Below are 7,941 nucleotides of genomic sequence, written 5' to 3' on the forward strand. Positions count from 1 at the left end.
CTCATCCGTGATCTTTGGCTTTTATCCCTGTCTTTTTTCCCTGTTTTGTCCCCTAATACCTCCTTTCCAGCCGTTACAGTCAGATTATTTGTTGCAATCACTTTTTTTACAAAATGTTCTGCCGGCTGTTGTAGAAAAGTGTTCCAACAAAACTGGTTGTAAAGGAACAAAAAAAAAAAAAAAATCAATGGGGCCACATTGACAATAACTGAATGGGTTAACTTTGCTGACTTTGAAGAAACAAAACTGTCAAAAGTTACAGATGTCCTAGCAGAGGATTGATTTCCCAAGCTGCTAATGGCAAGATGTAAAGAGTTGATTCATCAGCAACTTTAATGGGGTGTGCTCTCTGAACTACAGTGTTCTGAGAATCCATTTATTGTTCCGCCTGTATCACAGCAAGCAAAACACAGCCAAACCTGAAACTTTACTCATTTGCTGAGAGAAGTAAATCCCCGATAGGCCCAAGCTGTCTTCCTCACTGGAGCTATTCTGCATCTTTTACTGCAGAACCCAATGCATTGATTGTGAGCAACTGGACATGTGTTAAACTATACTGAGCGCTACACTCTTCCAAAGAGGTAAGGAGTTTTTCTGCCTCCTCATCTTCAGAGAGGTGTGAGCATTCAGCTTCATACTCCTAGCTGTGGATGTAGCTTCTGATGTACCTTTTTCTTTCTTGACTCGCCCCATATCAGTGGCTCAAACAGAACCGCGAACAGAACACACACACAGACATCACGACTGTAAACACACAGGTTCAATTTAACAACCTGTTAAAAAAAAAGTGACAAAGGAACTTTTTATCATGTTTTAATCTCACATATTCATCTAAATGTATTAACTTTTAATTAAAAAAACAGTTTAATTCACTTTAAAATGCTTATTAAAATTAGTCTGTGTACATAAGTACATGTTTTTTGTTTCTTTCTGCACCACAGGATTCGCAAAGGTGGTTTGGCAGAGATTTTTATGCAGGATGCCCTGCCCAACACAACTCTGTATTTCATCTGGGCTGGGGACCGGCACAGGGGGATCCAGACTTGGGCCCCCATCGTTAAGCAGTTATGTAAAGGGTCTTGCCTAAGGACACAAACATGGATTCAGCTCAAACCCTGGTTTCCCATGCGCCACTCCTGCATGCAGCCAACTGAGCCATCCAACTGCTTGTGTATCTGAGTACATAAATAGGAAAAATTCAAATCATATATTAACAACATGAAGAGCCTTTGGAGCCGGTTATTTCAAAAGTGACTCGCATTCTGAAAATGTTTTAGAATCATAGAGAATTAAGGTCACGGGTGGCATTGTAAGGCCTGCAGGCACTATCGCCCTTGCTACCCTCCTTTACACCCCACCTGCCCTCGCTGCCCACCTCTATTCACCAGTGCTGCCCTTTCCACCTGGGTCTGGGCGCAACCGCCGCTCTCAACACCCACCTTTGATCCGACCTTACCTGCTGAGCGGCCATTATGCTAGTTATGCTAATGTGGCTAAAAGTGCTAGCCGTAGGTCGTTTGGCCATCAAAACTTCAAAACTTTCTTTGGATATACAGTAACCAACACGTGTGTTTTGGTGCCATTGCTGCTTTTTGAATTTAAATGTTTTTATCTGTTGGCTCCATAAGCAATTTTCAGCCCATTACTCTGCGTCAAGGTATCGCTGCGATATTATCGTCTGGGGGGGTCGTTCACTATGCTGAACAGTCATTTTTGCAGGGTGGTAACTTTTGTGACTTTTCGTTCATGTGGCGGGGGTCAGAATGTCGCTCAAAGCCGCAGAAATATGGTCCTTGCAGTCATGACTGCTACAGGCCATAATAATTAAACAAAGTATAAAAAATAAAGATGTTTTTGCTGTTAGGACTGACTGTCTCAGTGTGTATTTTTTGTTTTACTACACACTGGTCATGTTTATTTAATTCTGAAATTAGTGTGGACCTTGCAGTCCTTGACTGCTGCGAGCCATAAAAATATAATAGATAAAATAAATAAACTGTAAATAAAGAGGATCTGAAAAGGCTTTCAAAAGTTTTTCAAGTTTAGCAACGAAAAAAATGGAATAGTTTGATGAAAGCACAAGCAGGAAACGACCAGTCTTTCTGCAATCAAGCTTCTTGAGAAAGCATTAAAACAAACAGTCTTTTTTCCTGTATTTGAGAGGAAGTATGGGATTATTTAACAAGACTGTTATTAATTAATTCCTTAGAGTCGGGGAACTTTAGAGGGAAGCGCTTTTGAAGCACACGATTTCTGCGTTTCCTGTGGAGGCAGCGGCTCCCAGGAGAATGGAGCTGTTGTCTTATTACTTAAGTCGAATCTCCAACCTCCTATCCTCGCTCTAAAGATTCCCATCTTGTCGTCTTTTATTGGGTAATTTTGCCCCTTCTTCTTAGGGAGCCGGTTTTGTCTTCAGTGATACCTCTTGCATCATTTTTAGCTTTTGTTTTCCGTTCAAAGTGTCTGTCCTTTATGTCTATCTTTTCTTTCTAGAACTGATTCATCTTTCACACACAAGGGAAAATAAACGTTTTTATTTATAGTCGATGATGCAAGCTTTTATTTTAAACATTTGAAGATGATTTGCTGCTTGAACCCATCTAATGAAGCTAAACTTTGTGTCTCTGACTTTTTTCTTTTCCTCTCCAAAAGGTTGCATGTGAACATAGACCCATGCTGGACATGGAGGAAAAATAATAAAATGTTAGAAATACAAGGTGCTGCAGCATATTTTTGTGTGAGATGTGATTAATTTAAACAGGCTTGTGTTTTAAGGGGAACTTGCTCCCCTCTCTCTTTTCAAACTTAACATTTCAGAATTCATTGCATCAACAGGAGCTAGTTATCCCATCCGCTCATCAATGATTCCCCCTTTTTTAAACCTTGGCCTGGAGTTTAACAACACGTGGCATCTGAAAAATTACATGTGGGTCTGTCTTTGTGCTGCCATGTAAAAACTAGAACGCAGAAATTTGCCAATATTGTCTATATCTAATGATAATTGTGGTTTACGATGGAGCATTAGGGCCAGTTTACAAAAAATATTTTTTTTTAATTACGACTTTTAAATCGTAAATTTACGAGTAAGAAAGTCATAACTGGTAAATTACGAGATTTTAAGTCCTAAATTTACGTGATTATATCTCACTAATTTAAGACTTAAAATCATTTTTTAATGAATAAAAAGAGATTCTTTGTCAACATACGATCATTGTCCACATAAAAATCATCGGTACTCAACAAAAGAAAATAAACTATATGAATATGAAATAACAGTACGGAGTTGTGTGTTAAAGAGTAACACAAATATTGCTTAGTTTTTGCATTTTAGAAAGAAGAATTGTGAAAACAGTCTGGTCCTTGGTGTCCACAACTGCTGCAGGACATAAAATACTAACACCTGATTGATGGAGAGTGGTTCGTCCACCACACCAAGAAAGACACAAGTCCTTCATAACTATAAAACTGAAGCCTTGCTTTCTTAATAGGTTTTTATTCATTCCCCCACCTCTTTCCCAGCCAAGTAGAATTTTTCCAATATTTGATTTATGTCTTATGAACAGATCAGATCAGAAGTAATTGGGGAAATAAGATGTATGTTTTCAGCAGAAACATCAAATTCTTTCTTTCCTTTGGTATTTCTTCCTGCATAAATGGTGCTTTTAGCTCACAGAAGTACTGAGGACTCAGGATAGATTTCACAAATTAGTTTTTGCTTGAATTCTGTATCAAATGTATTGGCGGCGCTTTTGCGAGACATCACTTACATCAAGCCTGCCACTCTGCTGTGCTCTCTGCTCATTTTGATCTCAGGTGTTTCATATCAGCTGCATAGGTGAAAGAAAGATCAGACGAGTCGATATCTCCACTCCTGACGCTTGGAGCTGAAATCTGCTCGAAAACCTTGCTGTTTGTGTTGTTCTCCCTTTGTTGTTTCTTTAGTAGCTTGCTGTTTTTTGTGAACACAGACTTAACAGGAACAAAAACCATCAGCATTTCATTTTCATATGCATATTGATTAAAAAAAGGGTTTGGCTTAATTTATTTTTGAAAAAAATTATAACAAAAATAGTCCTATCCTCTAAAAACACATTACATATTGATTTTCTTATAGCACCCTGCCATTCTGAAATTAAAATAAATAGGTTTTGTTTGTCCTGTTACAAAAGTGGATCTTCACAAAATCACAAACTCCGGCTCACACCGAAAGGCAGCAAATTAGATTGAATTATCCGGCCTGAAACTTCTTTGGATTTGGAAAATCATTTTCTGGAAAGCCAGTTGCTTTCACTTTCACCTTGCCTGTAACTAAAACTTCTGGGTGAGAAATGAACAGAGGGTGAAGCAAAGTAAATAGATTTCAGTGAAAATAGCAACACTGTCAGTTCCACAACAGGATTTGATTAGAAGGTAAACATTAGGGAGTTGGGTGTTGGAGGCATATAGGAGGTGGATCGCAGTGAGAAGCATCACCAGAGGCAGCCTCTCTGGCTCAGGCTCATTATTAGTCGAGCATTGTTCCAGCTCTGAATCAGTGCTGCTGTCTTTGAGAGAGAGTGATTCTCAGATCTGTCCAATACATTACCCTTTGTTCTCTGGTGAGATAATGTCAGGGGATTTCTGTCACAACGGTACTTATTTATCCTTCTCTTGACACATTCTGTGGCCCCAGACCTCACCTCTAACTTTTACTTGCTATCTGTCTAGCTACGAACACAACGGGCATGTAACACTCGTTTAGCCCATGTTGTTCACACTGGACAAGTAAGGAGGGTCTTCTTTCTTTTCTACTGTTTACTAGCACATGTCCGCCACCTACAGCTGTAAGAGGCTTGGTGTGAAATGTGGAAGTTGTGCAAATCTTGCGAATTTTGGTCCAGGCTTCTTCTTTCACAGCCTCGGTATCGTAGAATTCAAACTGCAATTATTCATTTCTCCTCCATGATCAATTTTCAAACAGTTGGCACTTCTGTGAATAAAAAGGGATGCCATTTATTCATCACTACCAAAACTGTGTCCCTGATTTGTCAAAGTTCGACCTGGTTTAACTTTTAACGTGCGTTCAATGGCTGTATGTTTTGTACGTAGAGCCCGAAAACGGTTATGGAAACTTAGCTATACGTAAAAGTGAGTTTGGAACGCAGAAGCCCAAAACATATCAACATAGACTTTTCATTGGAAATGGCCACTTGAACCAAGAGGACCTGGCTGCAGGTATCAGCCAGAACTTGAAGTCCTCCCGTATTGCGTGAAAAAAGCTTTACTTTAACTGCTGACCTTAGCAGTTGCGGTTTTTCCTCTTTTAAGCTTTAATATTTTTTTTGTATATAACTCTGGTTGGGGTTAGTTGTACAATTTTCACTTCCTGCCGATGATATCAGACGCCCTCTTGTCTGCAGCCAGCGTCCGTCTCGCTTGAACGGTCCTTGCCGATGGCAATGTGAACGTAGCTGTACTCCGAGCCACTAGAACTTCCTAGTTAAACATTTCTGGTCCCTAAAAGTACTAATCAAAGTGCCCCAAAGGTTCTGGCTCACCCTTTAGTCAGTGTGATGTTTCCCAGACATTGGACCCACTTCACGTTTCTGCTAAATGAGCGACAAAATTGATTGTCCAAAAAAAAAAAAAAAATCGCTGCAGTGGCTCAAGAGATAAAATCTTTTTTTTTTCCTTTCTTATCCCGACTTCTATTTAAGGATAACAGACAGAAGTATAAAAATGACTGTGAAAGTGAGTAAAAATCTTTTATAGTCCTTAAGAGTGAGTGGGCCCAGGCCCCTGGGCAGAGACGAATCACTTGAGGCAGATTACTTTTTGCTTTGTACTTTAAGGCGTTATTTCCTCTTAGATGTCTATTTTAGTCATGAATAGGTATGAGGGAAAAATTAGGTATTTCCTCTAATTAGAAACGCTAGGTACAAGAGAGAATGGTCTTTTTGTTCTTTACCTAATTAGACTGCAAAGATCTAGAAATATGCATTCTGAAGCAGAAGTTGAGGCCAACCTTAAGGGTCTGACCCAGTAAAAGTTACAGGGAGAGCTTCTGCAGACATGGAGGAAACGAGATTCTGTTAGAGCGAGGAAGCGAGCGTGTGCTGTGACAGGACAGTCATGGCCGAGCTTGTGAAAGTCCAAGTATGGAAGAAAATGTCGTCTCCCCGAGTGGGAAACCGCGAAACATGACTGTGTGAGGAAAGATCCCCACACGCGAGCTTGTCCACACACCTCCTTTTTTCCTCCTGCTGTACATTCAGCTGAGTAGAGAGCGGGTCTTTTGGGAGTCCTGTGGAGAAGTTTGTGTTCTTATGCTTGAGCTGGTTATCCTTTGACTCACCTGTCTAACCAAACTGAGTTTTTTTCTGTGAAGGTCTTGTTTTGGAGCTCTCTCAACAGCTCCATCTGTCCTTTGTGTTTGGTTCGCAAAGAAAAACTCTCCTTCTGATCAGTTCAGAAGAAGTAAAACCATCTCAAAGAGGCTGTGAGTTAAAAATGTATTTTTACATTTCTGTATAATAAAGGTCAGCATCTTAGTGACCATTGATCTGTGATAGGAGATGGGGGAGACATTTGCTTTTTAAATTGGGTATTAGGTACCAGTTTGAAATCAGATCACATTCAAATCTATTGTATATTTATTAGCTAACCTGACTGCCACCAGCACAGAATTCTGTTAAATGGAAAGTAAGTCTGGGTTTCCCAAAGTTTTGCTAAACCTAAAGTTATTCAAGAATGCAAAGCTTTTATTTGTTCTTGCATTGAAAAGAAAATTAAAATAGCATGCAGAAGATTGAAGAACATCCAAAATTGTACATATAAAAGAGTAGCCTTAATTAAAAGCATTTTTCTTGCTAAACTACTTGTTAAAAAAAGGAACAGCTGAAAGATTCCCTAAGTATTGAATGACACTTGAACATATTTAATTTGAAGTCATAAGCCATTCACACCGAACATGTTTCATGCCTCAGAGGCATCCACTTGCAATGTTAAGTCAATGTACAGATGCGGTCAGAGGTCCTGCGAGGCGTTCTGAGTGTCAGACATGGTGGTCTGGCAGCAGCGTGGTTGTGTAGGTAGTTTGTATGGGCATCCTATGAACACCTACCACCTGCACATAACGTGCATGCAGCATTTGTGTTTACTCCTATCTTACTAAACTCAACAGATATGGCATGAGGGCACCGTACTCCATCCTCACCTGCATGTCTTAACCTCATGTAAATTACAATATCCTTACAAATACCTTATGTTATACTTACAACACGCACAACAATGGTACGTTCCATTTACATGACGTCCCTTAAGGTGGTTGCAAAACCTCAAGGGAACAACAAGACAAACCTGCGCTCTCTTTAACCCTTGTGCTATCCTAGGCACTTTAACATTAGGAGTTGGGTCATCTAGACCAGGGGTCGGCAACCGTTTTTACTCAAAGAGCCATTTGGGACCGCCCCTAATAAAAAAGAAAGCACCCGGAGCCACAACCCGTTTTGACATCATTATTTATATTATGTATGTATATATTATTCAAAGGTGATCGCGATCTACGGGTCGATCTTCAATGACATGAGTGTAGATCGCGGGCCAGAAAAGATAAAAAAAAAAAAAAGAAAGTACTTCTTTAAAATCCACCAGCCAATCAAAATCCTCACTGAGAAGTACGGGACTTGATTGACATGTAGATTGGGCAATCGTCTGAAGCATACGTCGCTGCAAATGCACATTACTTTCTTTAAAGGATGATACCGCGGCAGCGTGTGGGAGGACTTACTAGTTCTGGTCTGATCGCTGCATGGAGCGATGTGTTTATCAATGCATGGTAGACACTGAGAATGTGGAGAGATCAGGTTTATTATTTTGAAGAGTTCTACTTGGTAAGCATGTTTCCATGTTTGAGTTCATAAAATCATCCCAGGGAAAGTCTCTGCTTCAACTCCTGCCGCC

This window comes from Oryzias latipes, chromosome 11 (genome assembly GCF_053564925.1).
Source record: "Oryzias latipes strain Hd-rR chromosome 11, Olatipes_Hd-rR_3.1".
NCBI lineage: Eukaryota > Metazoa > Chordata > Actinopteri > Beloniformes > Adrianichthyidae > Oryzias > Oryzias latipes.